Source organism: Zootoca vivipara, chromosome 3 (assembly GCF_963506605.1).
Source record: "Zootoca vivipara chromosome 3, rZooViv1.1, whole genome shotgun sequence".
NCBI classification, from domain to species: domain Eukaryota; kingdom Metazoa; phylum Chordata; class Lepidosauria; order Squamata; family Lacertidae; genus Zootoca; species Zootoca vivipara.
In genome coordinates this window covers 104,387,228-104,412,016 of record NC_083278.1, presented here as the reverse complement: position 1 = coordinate 104,412,016, position 24,789 = coordinate 104,387,228, and the positions used below count along the sequence as shown (strand labels likewise).

At 44.6% G+C, this 24,789-nt stretch overlaps 1 protein-coding gene across 1 annotated transcript in view; it reads right to left on the bottom strand.

Annotated features, from left to right (window-relative positions):
• The window catches only part of SLC8A1 (solute carrier family 8 member A1), a 297,760-nt gene extending 274,389 nt beyond the window's left edge, over nt 1-23,371 (bottom strand). The window contains exon 1 of the mRNA XM_035111007.2: nt 22,996-23,371. The gene's annotated coding sequence lies outside the window, so the exon portion shown is untranslated. The remainder of the gene's footprint in view (nt 1-22,995) is intronic.
• Nucleotides 23,372-24,789: the final 1,418 nt, after the last annotated feature.

Here is a 24,789-nt window from a genome sequence, read left to right as displayed (position 1 = left end):
GCGCTAGATGGAGGAATTTGGCAGCTGTCTCAAAGTTTCCTAGCTGTAAGTTATTACCAAGTTGCCATGCCCACAAGAAGGAAACCTGCTTAAACAAGGGCACCCCTTTCTGTTCCAGCAAAATAACCATGATGACCAAGCAGAAAAAAGAAACTTGTTGCTATTTAAAGCCCCTGGCCATTCTCAAAGCAGCAACTAAGATTATGGGCTAGCCTAGTGGCCCCTGTGGATTTCCTCTATCCAGGCATCTGCACCCTCTTCAGGCACAGAAGGGAATCACGGTGTGCAGCCAAGATTGACAAGCAATGTGAAGCTGCTACATTGGTCATTGAAGAGGATGTGGAGGGGGTTGAGGAAGTGTTGACCCCTGGGATATCCCAGACCCCTTCCTTAAAAGTTCAGCTTTCACATAAACAAAATAAGAGGGAAGGCTGTTGGCCTTTTGTGGAGACAGAAGGAAAAGCACGCAGTTGGTATCATTAATTCCCTCTATTTCCAGTTTTCAGGAATGGTTCTTATTGTTTATGCAGACAAAAACACCAGCACCCGACCACAAGATGGAGGTTTCAGCAGGTTCAGGAAATCCCAAAATCAGCAGAATAGCGGATGAGCATAGATTAAATCTTGCTGCCTAGGCTGTCCAATCTTGTCCCCTCTGGGTATAGGCGATGTAGGCGGGACATCAGGTGATGTGACATCAGGTGATGAGATGGGCGGATGGGCAAGGTTTGGGGAATATGGTCTGGGGGGCCAAATTGGAAGACCAAGATTAGCTTGTGAGGCAGAGGTTCCCCACCCTGACCAAGACCAAGGACCACGTGATGCATTTGGGTAAGGTTTAAAAAGGTAACGGGACCCCGACCATTGGGTCCAGTCGCGGAGAACTCTGGGGTTGAGGCGCTCATCTCGCTTTATTGGCCGAGGGAGCCAGCATACAGCTTCTGGCTCATGTGGCCACCATGACTAAGCCGCTTCTGGCGAACCAGAGCAGCACACGGAAACGCCGTTTATGGGTAAGGTTTGTTTAATCGTTTAGTCGTGTCCGACTCTTCGTGACCCCATGGTCCATAGCACACCATGGTAAGGTTTAGGGAGGCAATAATACTGAATTTTGGGCCAGACAAAATCTCAAGTCCTCTCTCCAAAAATCTGAACTGCCATTCTCCAGTTTCTGGCTATTATTACAACAATGTTTAATGAAGAAGTTGCTTTGGTTTTAAAAATCATTTTCTTAGTGTTCATTCACTCACTCGGAATGCACCCTTGTTTTCTGCCTTGGCTAATTTTTCCTCGCTGTAACCTGCAAAATAGGTGCCAAGAGCAATGGTAGGTTGTGTAGCCTCCTCCTCTCCCTCTCTGGCTGCCCATTCTCTTCCTCTTCCCCCTGCCTTATGGGTGGCATAGAACCCCACAAATCACTGGCCCCTTCTTCCAGCTCATCCTCCTGCCCCCTACCTCCTCCGCCTAGCCTTTGGCCTCCTGGGGAGTCATGGAAAGGTTGGAGGAAGGTATTTGCAAGGAGCATAACACATGGTCTGGGAGACGTGGGGGAGGCTTGGGATTGGGCCTGACACTTAACACAGCCAGACTCTCTCCTCCAAGCCTTTAAGAGAGTTAACTTGACTGATGTGTCAGCAATGGAGGTCTCCTGAAAGCTTTTTCCTCCCTCTCCTGGTCATTAATCTCTCTAATCCTCTTTTTTTCCTGAAGAACTATTGTGCACCATCTCAGCTCATGTGGCGCAGCCAGCAAATGGCTTTTGCAGCAGTTCCTGCCTATGTGCAACATTACTCCCATTTCTTCCTGTGAAACTGTGAAAACAACAACACATATTGGATTTTTGAAATCATGTTTCGAGGGTGCACCAGAATCTGGCTTTTTTTGTGTGACCAGTGGCCAAAGCAAGGTATAGTCTATAAAAAAGGGACTTTACAGAATGCAATCATCTATCTGAAGGTGTCTTCTGTTTGAAGGACTGTTTTTCCTAGTTGAGTTTAAAACCAAGAGAAAGGAGGAGAGCAAGAGGGGCCTTGAAGTTGCCCATCAACACTTAGCACCTAGACAGCAAACAACACAGGGAGAAGGGCCAGCTGATTGCAGCGTTTAATAATATTTCTACCCCACCCATATGGCTGGGTTTCCCCAGCCACTCTGAGCGGCTCCCAACCAAATATTAAAAACACAATACAGCATTGAACATTAAAAACTTCCCTAAACAGGGCTGCCTTCAGATGTCTTTTAAAAGTAAGGTAGTTGCTTATTGCCTTGACACCTGATGGGAGGACGTTCCACAGGGCAGGCGCCACTACCGAGAAGGCCCTCTGCCTGGTTCCCTGTAACCTCACTTCTCGCAGTGAGCGAACTGCCCGAAGGCCCTCGGTGCTAGACTTCAGTGTTCGGCCTGAACGATGGGGGTGGAGACGCTCCTTCAGGTATACAGGGCTGAGGCCGTTTAGGGCTTTAAAGGTCAGCACCAACACTTTGAATTGTGCTCAGAAACGTACTGGGAGCCAATGCAGATCTCTCAGGACTGGTGTTATATGGTCTTGGCGGCCACTCACAGTCACCAGTCTAGCTGCCGCTTTCTGGATTAATTGCAGTTTCCAAGTCACCTTCAAAGGTAGCCCCACATAGTTGGTTTGTATTCCTTTTGGAATTTGATTTACAAATTCATATCTGTATAAATAAATTAGCATATACAGATCTGAAGAAAGTCTGTGACCTCCATTTTTGGATGACACATCTCACCGTCCCCGGCCCATTTTGATGATGTGAAAGAAGCCATCCTCATGCACAGTCTGACCAGCAGTCTGATACAAAGCCAGGTTGCATTCGAGCTCAACAAAGCTACCATAAATAGGTAGTGGCTTGGGGTGGGCTTGTGTGAAATCTAACCAGCCTAAACAAAGCATGTTCTTAATGTTAACTGCAATAAGTAAATGACACACTCCCAATTTTAATTCATGACTGTACCGTTCAATGAAAGACCACTTGGGAGCCATAATTCAGCCCACCCTGACCTAGGAATGGGTCACTTACAACTAAGCATTGTTACCATTTTATTCTTTGGATGACCATCTGCAAAGGAAGAAAAAGTTGTGCAAGAGAAGGAATTTTGATCCAAAGGTACAGACGGCCCCCAGCTGATAGGATAGAGATGACCCCTTTCCATTCATCAAATGATTGATCTGGTGACTAGGGAGGGTTGATTTTCACCCCCTTCATCAGGGGGTGGGCTGGGTATAGAAATGTAACTCTGAATGGCCATCTCAATGTCATGACTTTTTGTCTCTGCTATCAAAATTGGTGGGGGCAGAAAAATTTGCTTGTGGGGGATAAATCAATTCCTCAGGTTGGGGTACTGTTAACCACCTCTGCCCTGGGGACAAAAATTATGAGCTCCCTTTCCAACAATATATATATGGTGTTACCCACAATTCTTGCTTGGAATTTGAGTATCACACAGCCTTGCTGGTGTGCACTGAATTTAGGTATTTAGGGGATGGAATGAGCTGTGCTGGGAAAAAAATGTACCAGTTGGCGACATTAACATGCAAAAAGCATGCAGTTTCATTTGTAAGGAAATGATATATATTTGAAATAAATGTCACCAGACAGCGTGGAAGTGGCTCACTTATTTGGCTTCTTCTCTTCCACACTTCCATTCTGAAGGAAATCAGCCCCGAGTGCTCACTGGAAGGACAGATCCTGAAGCTGAGGCTCCAATACTCTGGCCATCTCATGAGAAGAGAAGTCTCCCTGGAAAAGACCCTGCTGTTGGGAAAGGAGAACAGCAAGGAGAAGGGGACGACAGAGGACGAGATGGCTGGACAGTGTTCTCGAAGCTACCAACATGAGTTTGACCAAGCTGCGGGAGGCAGTGGAAGACAGGAGTGCCTGGCGTGCTCTGGTCCATGGGGTCACGAAGAGTCGGACACGACTAAACAACAACAACTTCCACACTACCTGAATCTCTCGTTCACTTGCATATGGAGGGAATCAGAACACTACTCAACAAGTTGTCTTGGGCAAGTAACTTATCTGTCATTCTTACCCATCCAAAAAGGTTGATGGGAAGTTAAAATGCTGCTCTGAGTTCTCTGAAGGAGGGGAAGAGGACACAAAACAAGTAGATAAAACATGTGTACATGCTGCACTCTGTCAAAGGACAAATAGCTCAAAATGGGAACACACAGCCCTCAGTCATGGGTAGCCTTTCCCTGATTTGACCCGTAGCTTTTACACATTCAAAAGTACTACTGGTACATGCCCCGCCGTATAATTTTTTATTTCTTTTTATTTTCTGCACTAAGAATTGCAGAAAGGGTAATTGGTGCTAGTTTGCCTTCAATAGGGACACTTTATGCTATCCGAGCTAGGAAGAGAGCAGAGCGAATTGTCACAGATCCTTTGCATCCTGGTCATCATCTGTTTGATTTACTTCCATCTGGACTCTGTACACAAAAACGGCTAGGCACAGGAACAGTTTTTCCCTTGTGCCATCAAACTGTTAAATTCGTAGTTGTGTAGCGGAAGGGGAAGCCAGTTATGGGCGGGGTTGATTTGCTGTGCTATTGTATTGTATGTGGGAAAGTGTTTGTATAAGGTACGTTTACATTTGCAATGTAGCGAAAGCAAAATTCCAAGTATGTTGGTACTTGGCCAATAAATAATAATAATAATAATAATAATAATAATAATAATAAGAACAGCAAATGTCACATACCATGGCTTCAGATGCAGCAGCTTAAAACACAGCAAGGTTGCATTTCAAGTTGCATTCTTACATTGCTGCACATGCCAGGGTTTGTGTCTTCAGTTGATGAGCACCACTTGTTTGTCTTCCCCGTTTGCTGCTTCCCAACTCCTATTTAAGTCCTGTGCAATGCACAATGGCTGTCTCACATGTACACACCTGTGGCTTACATTCTCAGATCAGTAAGGGTTAAGGGCAAGCACAGCAAACAGCAGCGTTTCTCCAGAAACTACGGGATGCAGATGGATCGGGGATAACATCATGTGTGCTCAGCTTCAAAGGCCAGCAGTGGGATTGTGCTGGAGCCAGAGTGAATGGTTATGTGTACATAGCCTTCGCCGTGAATTTCTTCTGAAACGTCTGTAGCTCAGAAGGGGGCCGTAGGCAGCAGTAGATCGCATGCTTTGCATACAAAACCCCGTCTCCTATTCCTGGCATCTTCAGCTAAAACAATAAAGGGCGTTCAAGGGCCAGGAAAGGGATCTCCATCAGAGACCATGGATTGCTGGTGGTGCTCAGAGCAGACAATATTGGCTAGAGGGACTCATGGCCTTTCTTAGTACTAAGCAGCTTCATCTTTCTCCCTCATTATCAAGAGCTGTTTGTGGCTCTGGGGCAAGCACAGGTCCATAGCTAGCATGGGTGTACAGGGGATGTGACAACTTTCTTCAGATCAGATCTCAAGCACAGGAAGTCAAAAGATCTGCACTAAGACAATACTGAACATTAGGAAGAACTTCCTGAGAGTAAGAGCTGTTCAGCAGTGGAATTTGCTGCCAAGGAGTGTAGTGGAGTCTCCTTCTTTGGAGGTCTTTAAGCAGAGGCTTGACAGGCATATGTCAAGAATGCTTTGATGGTGTTTCCTGCTTGGCAGGGGGGTTGGACTGGATGGCCCTTGTGGTCTCTTCCAACTCTATGATTCTATGAACTGAATATGGTCTTTTAACAAGTTTCTGATTCCTTTTCTTCTGGTTCATTGTATGGAACCAGACCTTGCAAATAAACCAGCCAAAGTTACAAGCCCACCATGGAGGAACAGAACTTCTTCTCAGTGTTGGAATGCCCTCCCCAGAGAGGCTTCCAGGGCTCCTCCATGAGAATCTTTACGGAGCCAGGTGAAGATATTTTTATTCTCGCAGACCTTTGAATTTCAGTTTGGATTTTAGATCTGGGCACAAATGGCTTTCTCTGTCCTTTTTCATAGGTTGGGTTTCTTTTTATAGTCATTTTACTCTGGTCATGTGTTATGCTGGTCCTATGTTCCTATGACATTTGTGCTGAGATTGTTTTATAGTTTGCATTGCATTTGTATCCTTCACTGGTTTCTTGAAAACCATCCAGAGGACTTGGGTTGGCTGTCGGCTTGGAAATGGCATCAAATCAACCAACAAGCAAACAATTAATGTTTCTTAGCCTGCTGTGGGCTGGGAGAAGAGGGAGGGAGAGTTCCTTCCCTCTTGCATTATTAACCTGCTGCATTTCTGTGCTGACCTCAGAGGAGGTACAGAGCTCTCTGGTCCCCTTCTACAATCTCACTTATTTGCCAGCATGGAATTCCTTATAATCTATGGCTCCACTAGCCTAGTGGACATCTCTTTCTCATGTACCCGAAAGCAGGTGGTCCTTTGCAACAATTGTAAAGAATACAATTCCTTTCTCCTGGTATGTGCCAGTCATATAATTCCTGGGTAACTTGCACATTTGGGACCCCTCCACACACCCCTTTTATTCTGTATTCATGATAATCTGTGCTCATGGTGGTAATGATGCATTTGAATTATGGTGCTGGAGGAGACTCTTGAGAGTCCCATGGACTGCAAGAAGATCAAACCTATCCATTCTTAAGGAAATCAGCCCTGAGTGCTCCCTGGAAGGACAGATCGTGAAGCTGAGGCTCCAATACTTTGGCCACCTCATGAGAAGAGAAGAATCCTTGGAAAAGACCTTGATGTTGGGAAAGATAGAGGGCACTAGGAGAAGGGGAAGACAGAGGACGAGATGGTTGGACAGTGTTCTCGAAGCTACGAACATGAGTTTGACCAAACTGCGGGAGGCAGTGCAAGACAGGAGTGCCTGGCGTGCTATGGTCCATGGGGCCACGAAGAGTCGGACACGACTAAACAACTAAACAACTAAACAACAACAATACACTTACTCAAGGTTCAGGGTAGACATACTGCATTGTTTCTACTCAGTGCATGCATGGCCTGTAACTTGCATGAATGACATACAGTATTGCAGAATATGCCTGCAAAAAACAGGCGCCCTTCCTTGCTTACGCCCACGTCCCGAGCTACAAGGATGGTGATGAGGATAGCCTACCTGGCAGGGTTGTTGTAAGTTTGAAGGAAAGAAAGAAAATAAATAAACGAAAAGCCACTTTGTATCACTGAAATGCTATTTAAACGATTTATTATAAGTTTCACTTTACATCAAGCAACATAATACATGAGGAGTGTAATGGCACTTTTCATATTTAATAAATAAGAACATCAGTGCATTTTAAAGCTGTCTGCTGCTGTCAACTGAAATTTCCTGCCTGCCCCCATGAAAGCAGAATGAGAACCCCCTGGAGTCTTGCTGCAAAATGTAGGTCAGGCTCACCTCAGAGAACTCCAAGCTTTGTTCATAGCTAATGCAGCTTTTGCAAAATTAAAGAGAAATGACAGGCAAGAAGTTCTTGGTATGTGGCACAGATGGGGACTACTACAGTAGCGGGTATATCTGGTAACCATTAAACCAAGCTGATAATAAAAGTACTGTAGTATAGAAAGCATGGGAAAATGAGTCAATAGATTTTTAAGCTTGTGTGCCAACGCCTTGTGGGTATGGGTCTCGCTAGTCTGAAGTGTGTTGTCTATTTCTTTCAATGCCAGAAGCAGATCTGGATTTGCCTCCAATTGCACCATGGACTTGCTCCTGCCAAAGAAATGAGTGGGACAACTCGTGTCTCCACACTGAACACTTATTTCTCCACCAATGCCTGCTGGAATCTGCTCTATACCCTACCCTCCAACATTTCTCCAATGAAAATAGGGACAGCCTATTCCATACCCTCCAACATTTCTCCAATGAAAATTGGGACAGCATATTCAATACCCTCCAACATTTCTCTGATGGAAATAGAGACATCTTAAGGAAAAGCGGGACATTCCAGGATCAAATCAGAAACTGGGATGACTTCTTCCCCTCACAGAGCGACAGTTCCCTACCTGAAGAAGCGTCTCCACCTCCATCGCTCTGCCTGGACACTGAGGTCCAGTGCTGAGGGCCTTCTGCTGGTTCCCTCGCTGCAAGAAGTCAAGTTACAGGGAACAAAGCAGAGGGCCTTCTCGGTAGTGGCACCCGCCCTGTGGGGGGCTTCTGTTGCCTGAAGCAGTGGCCTCATCTGCCTCATGGCTGGGCCTGCTCTGTTTCCAGCTATGTAGGTCAGAGGTTTACACCCCCACCCCCCCACCCTTCATCCAACCAAGGGAGTAAGAGGCATCATCACAGTTCATGCACACATTACAGCGAGGCAAGAACAATCAAGGAGGGCAAGGGAAGTCACCTGGGGAGAAGAGGCATGGCCTGGGTTTAGGGGTGTGGCCTAGTAACAGCCACACGGGCTGCCTAGATAGGTTCACCACCCCTGCTTTAAAGAAACAATTGGAAGGTAAAAAATGAATGTGCATTGATTTGGCTGGGTATGTTTATCATGGAGAGCTTGCCTTCAGAGTCTTTTACCTTTCTAGTGCCTAGTATTCCGATTTTATGGCTGACTCTTTGCAGCAATACAGCACAAGTTTCCGTTGCATCATCCAATTGCTTCTAAGCAACGATCGTTCCATCCACGTGAAGTGGATGTATGAACAGTTCAGAAATGATCTGATTGCTCACTGAAGTTATATTAACAGAAGTCTGATCCTGCATTGACTGCTAAGAACAAATACAAGGATTTCAGTGTACTGACCTTCCTGGGTCAATAGGAGTGTGGGATAGCTTCTATTGGGTGAGAAAACGTGCCAATCTCTCTCTCTCCCCCCCCCCCCCAGCCGCCTTGTCTTTCTGTATTACTTGCTTTGCCCTCGCAGAACATTTCCCTTCTGGCTCCCAGCCATTTTGAACGGAGATGTCACCTATCTCCCTTCTCCTGGTACAACACTTGCTCATGGATCTTAATTACAAGTGCTCTGTTCTCACCGCAGGGTTAATGGTGGTTTTCGAGGGGTGTCGGGTGAGTTAAGTCATTGCCATTTCAAAAAGTGAGAAGTTACTGACCGCGGGCAGCTGCATGGAAACACGCTGCTTACAATTCTCTTGAGCCAAGAAATTTCACGGAATGTATATTGCAGCATCTAGTAGTTTGACAGTCGACCACTTTGACATGAAAAGGAAAAGGGAAATAAGCCTCGACTAGCAGGCCTGTAATCATGCAAGTGGCTACTTTTGACTTATATGTGATCTGTGCAGGAAAGCGACTAATAAATGTTTTAAATAAAACATTCAAATGCTACATTCAGGTAGGTAGCCATGTTGGTCTGACGCAGTCGAAATAAAAAAATATAAAAAATTGTCCAGTAGCACCTTAGAGACCAACTAAGTTTGTTCTGGGTATAAGCTTTCATGTGCATGCACACTTCTTCAGGTACACCGAATCACCAGACCCTTATATTATGTTTCAGTGTATCTGAGGAAGTGTGCATGCACACGAAAGCTTATACCCAGAACAAACTTAGTTGGTCTCTAAGGTGCTACTGGATATTTTTTTTATTCAAATGCTAAGTGTTATTAGTGTTACTATTACTAATATATTACTAGTAATCTATTACATAGTAATATATGTACTATATTACTAATATAGTACATATATATTATATAGTACATATATACTATATAGTACAATATAGTAATAATGAACCCCTGATCTGTGTGTGGATCCTTAGGTAGCAAGAGTCAACTCCGCTGACAAATGTACCCAAGAAATGTTGTATGATTTCTCCATCCATTCACAGATTTTTAAATGCCTATTTCTTTCTCTCCCTTTATTTTCTTCCCCTCTTGTTTTCTCTTTGTTGTTGTTGATAACTATAATTATAGAATATCTTGATCAGAAATGTTTCTTATTTGCTATGTCATTTTCCAGACTGAGATTACATAAATGCCACATATTGTCAAATTGTTAAAATTGAATAGAAATCATGTTTTTTAAAAAGGAAAAAACAGCAGCACCCAAACACTTGGAGGAGGTTTCAGGAGGTCTGGGGGAACCCCAACATTTGCAGAAGTACAAAATCCACAACGGGGAGAGGGACCCCTCCCCTGAAAACAGCCCAGTGGGGGTGGAGCACGCCCAGTGAGCATGGGATAATGGGACTATACTGAAGGAGAGACCATAAGAACTGATAGAAGTGGTGAATGGAAGGGAAGAGGACATGGTTTATTGGCTGGTGCCCTGAGCAGGAGTATTGCGTGTTGCAACGTTTTGTTGCAGGCCCCACTTGCAGCCACAGCAGAAGTATTAGTAGTTGTAATACAGTAATATCTGGATGCTTTTCTGTAGACCCTCAGCAGAAACAGGAGAGGAGGAGCAGCCAGAAACAACTGCAGGGCAGGCAAAACTTTTGCCATCTCTTCCTGCTTTGATTCCCTGCTCTTCCCACTGATTTACAGCAGCTTGCTTTGACTTCTGGGTGGAGTGGGAAGTGAAAATCAAAAAGGCAAAGAAAGAAACAGAAAGTCAGGTTGACATGCTGACTCTTCTGGGCTACGGATTACTGGGCTGGGGAGGGGAGTGTCAGGGTTCAAGTTTTTATTTTCCTTTGCTGGTTAGTGGGCAGGAATTGAAGTAGTAGCAGTTTTATCTGTTTAGCTATAAGCCCTCGCTTGGGGGTGGGGGGAAGAGTTGAGCCACAAATTTGGCTCTTAATTTCCTGGCAACCAGTACAAACAGAGAAACACGCCAAGTAACATGATTTTCCTTGTCCAACAATGAAAAGCACACAAACTCACTTGATGTCACTAGTGGGGGGGGATAGTTTAATATTTCTATATTGTATGGAATGCTAATGTTTATGCGTCGTCGTCCCCCTTTTCTATTCCATTTCTAATGTATATATGTAAATAACGTAAATGCAAGTTGCTTGGTAGAATGAGAGACTGAGATTGGTAAGTCCCATCAAACCCAGGCTTACTGGTAATAATTAGACAGGTATGTTGTTGTTGTTGTTTAGTCGTGCCCGACTCTTCGTGAGCCCATGGACCAGAGCACGCCAGGCACTCCTGTCTTGCACTGCCTCCCGCAGTTTGGTCATTCTCTGTCGTCCCCTTCTCCTTGTGCCCTCAATCTTTCCCAAACATCAGGGTCTTTTCCAGGGAGTCTTCTCTTCTCATGAGGTGGCCAAAGTATTGGAGCCTCAGCTTCAGGATCTGTCCTTCCAGTGAGCACACAGGGCTGATTTCCTTCAGAATGGATAGGTTTGATCTTCCTGGAGATAGGTTTGATCTTCCTGGAATGGATAGGTTTGATCTGACCTGGAGAAGGAACTGGCAAGCCACTCCAGTATCCCTGCCAAGAAAACTCCATGGACAAAGACAACAGACAGATATAGGCAGTGCTTTTTTTTTCTTTTAAAAAAATCTTTAGGGGTACTCTCATTTTCCTACTCATATTGAAATACTGCCCCTCAATGAGGCCAAGCTTAGATCCACAAAACGTTTAGGGGTATGCGTACCCCTGCATACCCCCAGAAAAAAAGCACTGGGTATAGGACTGTGCTGCAGTTTATTTTATTTTCCCAATCCCACGCATGCCGTTGCCAAAGGAGAGTCAGATAGCAAGCCACCTAACTAAACTGCATGAAGCAGATCAATATCCTCACCCAACAGCTTCAAGTAGCTTTAATTATGCTGAGTGCTTGATGAACAAGTATCGCTTCTTCCTCCAAACTGGTCTTGTGAAGAGTGGGAAATAGAGTTCACAGTTGTGTGTATTGCAGCAACAGTAAATAATATTCTGAGTAGAACCGTCTTGCAAACAAGGCGTAAGAATCTAGCTCTTATGCATCTGCAGAGAACAGACTCTCCTTCTATAGAAGCACATATTGGGCAGTTTATATATCTCCAATTGCAGTACTTACTAGGCACAGAATCCACTTTCTCATCACACCACAGATGGATAGGTCCTTAGCTAGTTAAATATAGTGCTGTATAATCAATACTATTCAATTATAGACATGCACATTTGGTATATATTAAGGGTTGAAGGCAAGTGTTGGACAAGTGGAATGATGTCCGTTTGCGGGAACTTAAGAGCTCTTCTTTCTCTTCCCTCTCTCTATGTACCTCTTGCACCTAAGGGAATCTGCTCTGGAGTTCTCTCAAGTCTCTAAAGCAGATTTAGAGATGGTAAATCTCTAAATATGGCAAGGGAGGAGAGTTTCCACTGTGTATCGTATATATTTCTTTTGCTCAATGGCCAGTGGAAAAGGTCCCACCAATTCCCCATCTCTTCTGCCACCTCATGCACCACCTCAACTGCTATTCTAGAGGGTCCTTCCTTCTGAGCATCTAGGGCAGGGGCCTGAAGGAAGACAGGGAAACAGTGAAAATAGTCTCCCCCTTCCACCTTTGGAGCCAACCAAAAGTTTGGGTTTCTTTTTTTTTTTTAAAGGTATGATTTTAGGATTTCGCTACATTATAAACTCCCTGTTTTGCAACAATAAAAATACCTTTCAGCCTGCAAGTTGCTTTGTTAGAAATTTCCATCACCTCCAGCATTTTCAGAGGATTCCAGTTATAATTAGTATTTTTGTTGACTCCAGTAGTGATTGAACTATATAATGATGACAAGAATAACATCGCCATGAAACCATTAACAAATTCCAGTGTCAGTAAAGGAGGAAACACACTCAATAATGAAAACAGCAACTCATCACTTCATCACCAGTCACAAGCAAGTTTGGGCAGGTTTGTTTGTTTTTTAACGGCAAAACTTTATTGACTACAGCAGATGAACTGGGATGTTGCCAGTTATGAGTTATGGATTTACATTGTTCCCCCCTCCACACAATAAACATTATTGAATAAAGCTATATATTACATTATTAATAAATCAATGTAATAAATTAAATATTACATTTTTACAGCACTGTAAATAAATTATGTGGCTATATATCTTCACGTCCTTTATCGTTCTAAAACAAAAATAAAAATAACCCATTGTTCTAGGAATCTGTTTGTCCTCTTTTTCCTCTAATGAAGTATTCAAGTTTCGTTAATATCATTATATTCCAAAACTTTCCCAGCCATTCTAGAATTGATGGCACCGAACTATTCTTCCACACTTTAGTAATAATTATTTTTTACTGCTGCCACCAAATTGGAGACCATTGCCTGATCTGTCTCTGAAACCAAGCCTTGAAAATAACCCAGCAATGGTATTTTAGGTGCATTTGGTAATAAATGCCTGGTCATTTCTACAATAAAATTATGGATAGTTGAATAATGACAAAACCTACTAACACATGCAATCACTAGTACACAGTGGGATTAGTAGAGCTGTACAATGTTCCTCCTTCAGCTCTAGAGTCATTTAACAGTCAGTGGGTGAGAGTGAAGGTTGGCTGGGATTAGGTTATCAGAGGTGCAGGTGGTCTTATGTTCCTGCATTGGGGCATGCAAGGCACCAAAGGAAAAGTGGATCGGGACACGCACCAAATGCCGATCCCTCTGCATGCGGATATCTGACTTGTGAATGGATTGTGTCATTAGTAACACATCACACTTCTCTGAATACATTTGAATTAAAATAATCCAATAATCCAGCCACCTGAACCAGTCCCAGTATTCCTTCACAATAGGAAGGAACTGAGTCAGCTCATCATTTGTCATGGTGTCAGGCAGTAGAGGAACCAACCCCCCCACGGCAGGTTGCCAGGAACGGACAAGACAAGGAAAAGTCCTTACCATCTGCGTTTATTCAATATTCACAGAGAGAGGCTTGGGAATGAGGCCTCTCGGAATAATGGCGTTGCTCCAAGTGAGTCTCCACCCCCTCTCATTATGTGTCATCACTACGGGTGCTGAGATGTGCCTTCTGCCTCTGAGCTCTCTGCTCTCCTACTTTTCAATGCCGGCCAGGTTCTGGGAGGGGGGTGCTGGAATGCTTTCTAAAGACACTGAGTCCGTCAGATGTCCCCCCCCTCCTCCTCCTCCTCCTCCTCCCCCCCTATTATTTCCCAGCTTTCCCCCTCATCTGCCTCTGAGTTGTGACCTTCCTCAACCCCTGTTGTAATTCTGAACTGTCTTCTTCTTCTTCTCTGGAAGGGTCAGGCTGGGGAGGCGGTCTCCACCATTCCTCCTAAGGGGAGGCTCAGAGCCCAGGGAGTGGTGGTGGGACAAGAATGAGTGGTCAGAGGGAGAAGACTGGGAAGAGGGGGTGTCAGAAGCTGAAGAGGTAACAGGGCTTAGTGAGATGGGAGGGTGCGTGGCAGACAGAAGAACAGAATCAGAGGCAGAAGCTGAAGCAGGCAGGTGAGAGGAGAGAGGTTAAGAGGCAGGGAGGTGTCAGGCTGGTGAAGAGTCACAGGTGTCTCCCTCTCCACTGCAACAATCCCCTGACAGAGAGTAACCAAGATGATCAAGGGTCTGGAAATCAAGGCTTTTGAGGAACAGTTGAGAGAGTTGGGTATGTTTAACATGGGAAAGAGGAGATATATTCAGATATCTCAAGGGCTGTCACATGGAACATGGAACAAGCTTGTTTTCTCCTGCTCCAGCATGTAAGACCTGAACCAATGGCTTTAAGTTACAATAAAGGAGATTTCAACTAAACATCAGTAAGAACTTTCAGACGTTAAGAACCATTCAACAGTATGGACTCCCTCGAGAGGTTGTGGATTCTCCTTCATTGGATGTTTTGAAGCAGAGTTTGGATGGTCATCTATAACAGACGCCTTAGTTAAGATCCCAGCATTGCAGGGGGTTGGACTAGATGACCCTCAGAGTTCCTTCCAACTCTGAAATTTATAATTATAAATTCTATACTCATCTTCCAGTACACTCAGTGAGGTTCCCTTCCCTTTGATTTCCAGAACAATGCAGTTTGCTGCTTCTGTGGGTGCCATTGGTAAAAGCATTCAGATGAAAACCACATGCTGTATTCAAGCTCTCTCACAAAAGAGAATCTGCTTCGTATCAGAAATATAAACATAGATTTTGTTTCTGGCATTTACCTTCCCTGTGTGCTTTCCCATGCCTCAGTAAAGCCAAGCGGCAGAAAATGTCTTATCGTAAACTCCAATGGATCTTTGTACATATGTCACTGTCAATATTTGTAGACTGAAGGAGAGATCTGCCTGCTGGCATATTAATTTATTTTACCTTAAGCCAATGAATCCAAGTAAAACAGTAGACCCCAGTTACAAGGACCACATTTATTTTATTAATTTTTTTAAATTAAAAAAAAAACACCACATTATTCCCTGCCTATATTCCCAAAGGAATGCAAGACAGCCAACAGATCCGAAGTATAAAAACAGACAGCCACCCCCAAATTAAACCCAATTGCAAAAATCAAAATATAAACATGAACAATGAGAATCAATTTTCATACCCACACAGGAGGGGGGAAATGGAAGTACAGAACAGCTGTCTAAACACTAAACCAAGCCAGCAAAAGATCATTCAACCAAAGGCCTTTTGCAAAAGCCAGGTCTCCACCAGTCACCTGAAACAGTGCAAAGTTGGCCAATCACACAATTGCTGGTGTTTGGGAAGAGCTGAGGTTCAGTGGTCGAGCACATGCTCTGCTTGCAAACGGTCCTCAGGTTCAGTCTCCAGATGTGACTGGCAAAGACTCTGACCTGAAAGCCACCTCCAGACCCTGTGTACAATACTGAGCTAGATTGTTGCAGCTACTCCCAAGTAAAGACGCTCCAGTCGGCTCTGTCTTTGTGAGTTTTATTGTGCATACTATTTACAGTGCAGAGACATCAGAAAACATGACTGCCTAGTCGCTCCCAGAATCCGGCAATACCGCCTTCCGGTTTCTGGTCCAACATAAGAGCTCCCAGCTCCAGTCGGCTCTGTCTTTGAGAGTTTTGTAAGAGCTTGGGGACCCCAAAACCCCTTTGCCCTACGTCTGGGTGCACGCCTCAAATCGGGCACTGGAAGGGGCTGCGTCCCATCTTCCCTTTGTTGGCTGGGACGTTGCTGGGACTCCGCTGCATCTCTGAACCTTCCTTCCTCTACTGGCTGTCTGAGTCGGTGCAAGGGCTCAGCAACATCTCAGAGCCCTCCCTCCATAACACTCCAGTCCTCCTCTCTCCCTTCTGACCCGCTGCTGACGCTATTGCTGGGCGAAGTGCTGGTCAGGATGACTGGGGGAGGCTCCCTGTAGGGAGTCCCCCTGACCCTTTCCTCTGCACATGTTTCCTGTCACCCAGAATTTGACACAATAACTCCAGGTGTGGTCTGACCAAGGCAGAAGAGAGCATGACACTATACTGTATTTTCCCCTTGTATAACACGTCCCCATATATCATAGCTGCCAAGTTATCCCTTTTTTAAAGGGATTTTCCCTTATGCTGAATAGGCTTCCTCGCGAGAAAAGGGAAAACTTGGCAGCTATGCCATATATATTAATTTGGGACTCCAAATTAAGAACATGGGGGGAGATTGCAAAGAGGTGTTAATCTTTTTTTGGGGGGGGGGATTGCTGAAAATCGCTCACCCACCAGACAACCGCAGACAATATCAGGTGTTGCCAAAGCCACCAATCCTCTGACAGGTCGCCACCACCACCACTAATTGCCCACTGCAGCGGCAGCCAATTGATAACAGCCTTGCCACAGCCACAAATCACCTGCCCGATTGCCGATGACTATCTCCTGCTTGCGGCAGCAACCAATCGCCCGTCCCCACAGTGCACTATCCGTGTATAAGACGATGATTTTTTTTTTAAAAAAAATTATGTTAAAAATCGGGGTCATCTTTTAAATATGTGTGTGTGTGTATATATATATATATATATATATATATATATATATATATATATACACACACACACACACACATACATACACATACAGTGTGTATATATATATATATATACACACACACACACACACAGTGTGTGTGTGTGTGTGTGTGTGTATATATATATATACATATATACATACATATATATATATATACATATATATATACATATATACATACATACACCTGGGGACCCAGGTGGCGCTGTGGGTTAAACCACTGAGCCTAGGGCTTGCTGATCAGAAAGTCAGCGGTTCGAATCCCTGTGATGGGGTGAGCTCCCATTGCTCGGCCCCAGCTCCTGCCAACCTAGCAGTTCGAAAGCACGTCAAAATGCAAGTAGATAAATAGGAACCGCTACAGCGGGAAGGTAAACGGCGTTTCCGTGTGCTGCTCTGGTTCGCCAGAAGCGGCTTTGTCATGCTGGCTACATGACCTGGAAGCTATACGCCGGCTCCCTCGGCCAATAATGCGAGATGAGTGCGCAACCCCAGAGTCGGTCACGACTGGACCTAATGGTCAGGGGTCCCTTTACCTTTACGTTTACCTTTACCTATATATATGCATTTTTCTGTTTCCTCCCTCCAGAAGCATGCCAAGCCAGCTTCATTATCAGGCCTGAGGATGGTGATGCAGTATAAAGAAAGGACAGCCTTGGTACATAGTACAAACTATGACAAACTTAGTTGGTCTCTAAGGTGCTACTGGAAGGATTTTTTAAAAATAATAATGATAATAATTTATTAGTTATACCCCGTCCATCTGGCTGAGTTTCCCCAGACACTCTGGGCAGCTCCCAATCGAGTATTAAAAACAATACAGCATTAAATATTAAAAACTTCCCTAAACAAGCATACGCCAAAAAGCAGTGTTTCCAAAGAAAGAAACAATAACTTCCTAGAAAGGCCATAAGTGGTATGGAGTGATGTCACCTGTGATTAATTCCCTAAGTTCAGGAGGTTTCCTTATTCCTTGGGCAAGGCACACACTCCCAGTGAGGCTGAGTCACATCACATGGAAGGAATCTCAAACGCTGGCAAGATATGAATTAGCTGCAAAGGAAAAGGCTCCCGAAATAACAAGGAGTAATTTGACTGTGTGGTGGGTGCTGTAAGAAGCCATAGATGGCCTCCTCTTAATCACTCATTGGGGCAATGTAGATCAGTCTACGGGGTAGCCAATGCGGTGCCCTTCAGGTGTTATTGGACTACAACTCCCATCAGCCCCAGTCAACATTGTTGCATAAGGCCAGGCATAGGCAAACTCGGCCCTCCAGATGTTTTGGGACTACAACTCCCATCATCCCTGACCACTGGTCCTGTTAGCTAGGGATGATGGGAACTGTAGTCCGAAAACATCTGGAGGGCCAAGTTTGCCCATGCCTGCATAAGGCATTCGAAAACCGACTTTGAGCTCGTCTCTCTGGGTGCTTCCAGTTAACGGGCTGCTTGTGCAGGCAAGCAGCACCCACATGAATTTGTCATTGTTGAAATGCCATCCCACACTTCTGATCTGGAACAGCAGCCCATGCCAGTTTCTGCTACACCCCTTGCTACATGCTCCTCTTGCTACACCCCTTGCTACATGCTCCTGACGGTGCTCTGATATTCTGTTTTATTTGGGGCAGGATGGCTGCTGAGAGGGCCTAGCAAAACAACATGGCTGCCATTGCAAGCATGGAATAACACAAAATTAGAGAAAGGGCAAAGTCCTCACTGCTCCCTCTGGGATTCCCCCCCCCCCGCCCCCTACCTCACACAAAGAGGCTGTCGCTGTCTAGTAACAATGAGGAGTGGTACCAGGAAATAATAAACAAGGGGGTCACCCCACATGTACACACATACTCATCACACATATAGAGACTGCAGACACACATGCTTCTTTCTCTCTCACACATACCACACAGACTCATACATTTCATGCATCTTTCCCTTCCCCTCTTCCCAAGTATATCCTCTTTTTCACAGACCACACATACCTCGCACCATGGCAATCTCCCTGCTGTCTCTCCCCTCACCCTCTAGGTAAACAGCAGAGACTCCGTTATTGAGAGATCAGGTGAGCAGCACAGACAGTCCACTAGTGATACTAAACAATATCTTGGTTGTGATTGGTTGGAATGTGAAATAGATAATTTCTGACGACTCTGGATCTCCCTTCCTACCAAACGTTACCTTCCTTCCACCAGCCCATTCGTTGGACTGGTCATGTTGTGCGGATGCCTGATGATCGCCTTCCAAAGCAACTACTCTATTCCCAACTTAAAAATGGAAAGCGTAATGCTGGTGGTCAACAAAAGAGGTTTAAAGACTGTCTCAAGGCAAATCTAAAAAAATGTAGTATAAACACTGACAACTGGGAAACCCTGGCCTGTGAGCACTCCAGTTGGAGAATAGCCTTTATCAAAGGTGTCATGGGCTTTCAAGAAACTCGATCTCAGGACGCAAGGGAGAAACGTGCTAAGAGGAAGGCACGCTTGGCAAATCCACACCGTGATCAACTTCCGCCTGGAAACCAATGTCCCCACTGTAGAAGGACGTGTGGATCCAGAATTGACCTCCACAGTCACTTACGGACCCATTGTTAAAACCATGTTTATGGAAGAAAATCTTACTCGGCTACGAGTGATCGCCAAAGAAGAAGGCTTCCTACTTTAGGCAGGCGTTTGGCCTGCCGAATTGTTGAACATTTTTATTTCCTTGAAATATTAGCTGTTGCCTCTCATATCCTCTTACAGCTTTAGTTTGTAGCTTTCCTGTACTTTATTGTTTTAATGGTTGTTCCAAGGGAACTCGGACATTTTAAAAGAGAGGTGGGGTATAAACATGGGCGCCGTCAGGATTTATGGGGGGCAGGTTTCATGTTAAGGAGGCAGAACCTCAGTTAATTAAGTTTTTTTTATTTACTTGATTTAGGGGGGCAGCTGTCCCCCATGCTCCCCTTGGCTATGCCCATGGGCATAAAGCCCCCCCAAAATAAATAACCAAACATTTGACCTTCTCAAAGACATCCAAATACTTAGAGGTATACAGTCTGCCAATATTTCCCTTTATGACATCTGTTACAAAACAGTAAACTAGATCTATACTTTGGAACCATACCGTTGAAACAGTCTATATTGTCATAACCACCCATATTGTCATAGCACCCCCAGCTCAAGTTGGTTTGCTGCCCTGACGTGGGACTGTAAATACTACCCATCTCCAAAGTCAAAATACATTCAGTGATCGTGGCAGAAAATCCCACAAGTGCATTTCCTCATCCCTGCCAGTAAAAAAAAAACACAATACAGAGTTAAGTAACAATTCATTGCCCTTTCATGACACCTAAAACCTGCTGCCTGAGGCAGCTGCCTCCCTCTGCCTAATGATAGGGCTGGCATTGGGTTTTAGTAGTTTTCAATAAGTATTTGAGGAGGCTCTCTCACTCTAGTCTAGCCTTCCCAAACGTGGCGCCACCCAGATTCTTTGGACTACAACTCCGACCAGTTCTACCCAGGCTGGTTGTGCTGATGCAAGTTGTAGTCTGAAACATCTTGAGGACACTGGGTTGGGGATCTAGAATAGTATGTCTTCTCAAGGTATTCGGTGTTTCATCATGATCTTTACTCGCACTCACATTGGTATCGCTCATGTCTTCCTTTATTTTGACTTTAGCTTACTGAGAGGTCAAGTAAGTTGAAAAATGTTTTATCCACAGTTTGATGCTTGTACCTTTCATAAATCTCATTCATCCCTGGCATCATGGAGCCATTGAGTTATCAAGTTCATTCCAACTGAGGCCGGCAGTTAAATAATGAGACAGTTTCATTGCCTGCATTGTTCAGAAATATTGCCGCTTTTTGGACCGCTTCCTGCTGGCTTTCCTAAGCAAACCAAACTCCTGCATGATATACTTATAGTCGTTAGCAGCATTCAGAGTTAAGTTTACATTTCTAGGTGCATTTGGCTGCTCCATCGTTTAGAAATTGTCACCTTCACTTAACCAGCCTGGCTTGCACATAATGGTAAGCCTGAGTTGAACAAACGGTATTCAAATTGAGTGTAAACATGAGTCTCTGAGGGATATGTGAAACAGGTAGTTTAAATATATGCCTATGATTTAGGGATGCTTAAAAGAAATGGTTCAAGCAAGGGGAAACATATATATACATGAAGATGTTTTGCAGAAAAATACCTGTCAGAGCTTCACAAGTATTTCTTAGGTTTACTGCAAATGTGTTCAGTATTAAATATTCATGCAACTAAATGACACAGTTCTGTTGCAGATAATTCAGAGGGAATTTGAAAAACAGTATTAGGGAAAAGGTCACACAGGAAGCCTGCTTTAAACCTCAAACAGAAATCTGGATGTGAGAGCTGATTCGGAGGCACTGTAGATGACTGTGGTATAGTCCTGTTACAGGACTGTAATGGTTTGGAGGGTTGAACTAGGCTTCGAATCCCCACTCAGCCATGAAGCTCATTGGGTGACCTTGAGCTCCCAACCCTTCAGAGCTGATTTTGAGGACATGTGGGGCTGGAGAGGAAGAGGAAATTCAACTGCACACATAGAAGTCCCTTATGGCCCATAAGCTTTGAAAAACACACACACACACACCCCTTTATAATATATTTAAATGACTAGTTGATTAAAAAAAAAAATCTTCCAGCCATTCAGAAACTCTAATAGTTTGGAGCAGGGGTCTGCAAACCTTTTCACTGTCCCTCAGACCTTGTGGGGGGCCGGACTATATTTTGAAAAAAAATATGAATGAATTCCTATGGCCCACAAATAACCCAGAGATGCATTTTAAATAAAAGGACACATTCTACTCATGTAAAAACATGCTGATTCCCGAACCATCCGTGGGCCGGATTTAGAAGGTGATTGTGCCACATCCGGCCCCCGGGCATTAGTTTGGGGACCCCTGGTTTGGAGCATTAGAAACTCATCAACAAAAATTTTAAAAATGGAAACAGAAACTTGAGGAACAAAACAGGACAATCTCTCATTTCTGCTGTAAAAGGAAAGAAATTTAGAAAGGAATTGTTACCACAATTTATGACTGCCCCCACGCCTCTACAGTAGATATTCCCCAAAGGAATCGGTTTTCCTAATTTCGCCACATGGTTTTGTATGCCCATGTCCAAAACCAGGAGGAACCCGAGCTGCCTCTTGCATGCTGATTTCACCTTTTCAAAAGCTGGAAGCTTATACCCATGCAAACACAACTTTCGTCAAAGATAACTTATTTCCAAAGATCTAAAACACAAACTACTTGCTGTAACTTTGATTTTTAAAGGGCAGGTTTTCTGTGGGAAAATGATTACATATTAGCTTGACTGATGTCCCTTTCCTTTCAGTCTAGCAACATATGGCTTGGCTTTAGGGAGAACCATTCCCTGTGATGCCCACACACTCCCGAAATCTTCCCTTCAATCAGAGATGGGGAACTTGTCGCCCTCCAGATGTTGACAGAGTAAAACTCCCATCATCCTCGATCCTCATCCATGCTGGCTGGGGCTGATGAGTCCAACAACATCTGGAGGGCAGCAAGCCCTCCCCTGCTACTCCTGCCTCGGATGGAAAAAGAGCAACAACGGGGTGAGTGCTGCTGCTTTGAAGAGACCGCGTCTTTCACAACATGCCATTGTCAATTAAAGCCGCATTGAGATCTTTGAGCGGGATGCAATCAACTGATCTGCGTTTTTTAAAAATGGGCCCTGGATTGCCAAGAGAAACACCGTTGTTTACGAAAAGCTCTCCCTACAACCCCGTGGCTCAGCAGCGCACAGCATTCAGGCAGACACGCCGTCAAACATGAAAGCAACGCACATTCTCCACCTCCAGATGCTCATATTTGTGTGCAGTAAACACACAGATGCGCGGAAAGACGGCACAATGGCAGGCTTATGCATTGAGTTCAAATGAGACGATTCGCAAATCCCAACAAAGAGGAACCCGTTATATAAATACTATTCTGCATATCTCTCCCCCTCCTCCTCTCCAAGTTTTGCTGCTTTCCTGGTCCCTCCATGGGAAAGTTTCTCTGCCTCTTGGGTAAGCGGCTCTGCTCCATGCCATTCCTTCAGAGACCTCCGCCAAATCCTCTCTCTCTCTCTCTTACGAAACACATGAAAAGCCTCTAGTGCAAAAGCTGCTCGTCTGGGAATTCCTCGCAGAAAGTCATGCAAACAAGCCTTTTTCTCCTCCCCAACCCCCACTCCTGCACTTACCGCCTGTCAAGTCTCAGCACCTCTGTTTCTGGCTGTGTGGAGCGAGAACTTCATATGATAGCTCCTCTGCATTTACCAGAAAGAAAGAAGTTTGGATGCTTGTCCTTTAAGTGTCTCTAAACATGGTTTGCATAGCTGGATAGCGGCTTATCTCTGCTTTTCTGCTTTCGCTTCCATACATGGATCTGTTCCCAACAGTAACTCCAAGCTGTCGAAAAGAAGCTATCTGGCAGCTTTAGGCTTCACCCGACACGTAAACGATATATATATAATTTTAAAAGTGCCAACCCTTTCTCTCCGCCACCTTTTGCAACCTTTAGCCCGTGCCACAAAGCCTCCCCTTTTTGCCTTTACCCCCTCCCCAAATCAACTGGAAGACAACATATTCCTTTTTGTGGCTTGCTGGAACAAATCATTTGAGACTAGTATATGCAACCATGAAAAATTGATGCTTAGGCTCGCACCGGGCTTAAAATGGCTTCAATCTCTAGTGTATCTCCCGACCGTTTGGCTGCTTCTTTTCAAAATATTTGTAGAGTAATCCCACTAAGTATACGTGGAAAAGAAATACACCCCCCCCGCGCGCACACACACACAAAATCCCTTCCCTTTCAAAAGGTTCCCAGCGGTTCATCTCTAAGAATACCTTTCCCCCCACTTTAAAAAGGAATACTTTCCTTAGAGGTCAAGGGTTTTGTTTGTTAGGTCACTTGGAACGGTTTCAAGACAATATACATCATGTCTGCAAGGATGGAAGGTTAAGAGTCACATTTTTGTGGAGAGCCAAGAAAGACAGAAGGGAAGGGGAGCCAAGCAGATCCCATTTTAGTAACAATCCTGGTTTAGGAGGAGGCGCTGCTGCTGTCATTACTATTGAGCCAGGGAGGGGCGAAATCTGTCAATTTCGGTTTCTCTCGCTTTCTCATTTTCCCATTCTTTTGTTCATTTCTCTACATATTTGCATCAGTTTGCATGTTTTTAAGTCCTCGTGAAAATTCATTAGCATTTCGGGACAAATTTCTCACAATATACATATGTTTGCCATTTTGCTGAATGTGAGAGCTGGACCATAAAGAAGGCTGATGGCGGAAGAATTGATGCTTTTGAATTATGGTGCTGGAGGAGACTCTTGAGAGTCCCATGGACTGCAAGAAGATCAATCCTATCCATTCTTAAGGAAATCAGCCCGGAGTGCTCACTGGAAGGACAGATCGTGAAGCTGAGGCTCCAATACTTTGGCCACCTCATGAGAAGAGAAGACTCCCTGGAAAAGACCCTGATGTTGGGAAAGATTGAGGGCACTAAGAGAAGGAGATGACAGAGATTAGATGTTTGGACAGTGTTCTTGAAGGTACCAACATGTGTCTGACCAAACTGCAGGAGGCAGTGGAATTCAGGAGTGCCTGGCGTGCTCTGGTCCATGGGGTCATGAAGAGTCAGACACGACTAAACGACTAAACAACAACAACAACAACACAGCCAAGCATTTCTAGTGCAACCTATTTATATTCCAAAGCAGGTAAGGATGGATTTTGATGACATCACTACTGTGAGCCAGCCCCAGCTCAGAAAGCATTTGGAGACACCGTTGGCAAAACAAACCAACCATTGGAAGGTCTTCCCGCCTAGCTAATAATTAATGTCTTGTTTGAGGGGGGGGGCAGGAATGACCTCTTTTCTTATGCACAGACTTACGATCTGAGGCTTGCCCAAAAATCTCATTAGCTTGTCATTGCCATTGCTTTCAGAGGCCTCGCGCTATGTGTCCCCACCTCCAGCCACCTCCACCGGGCT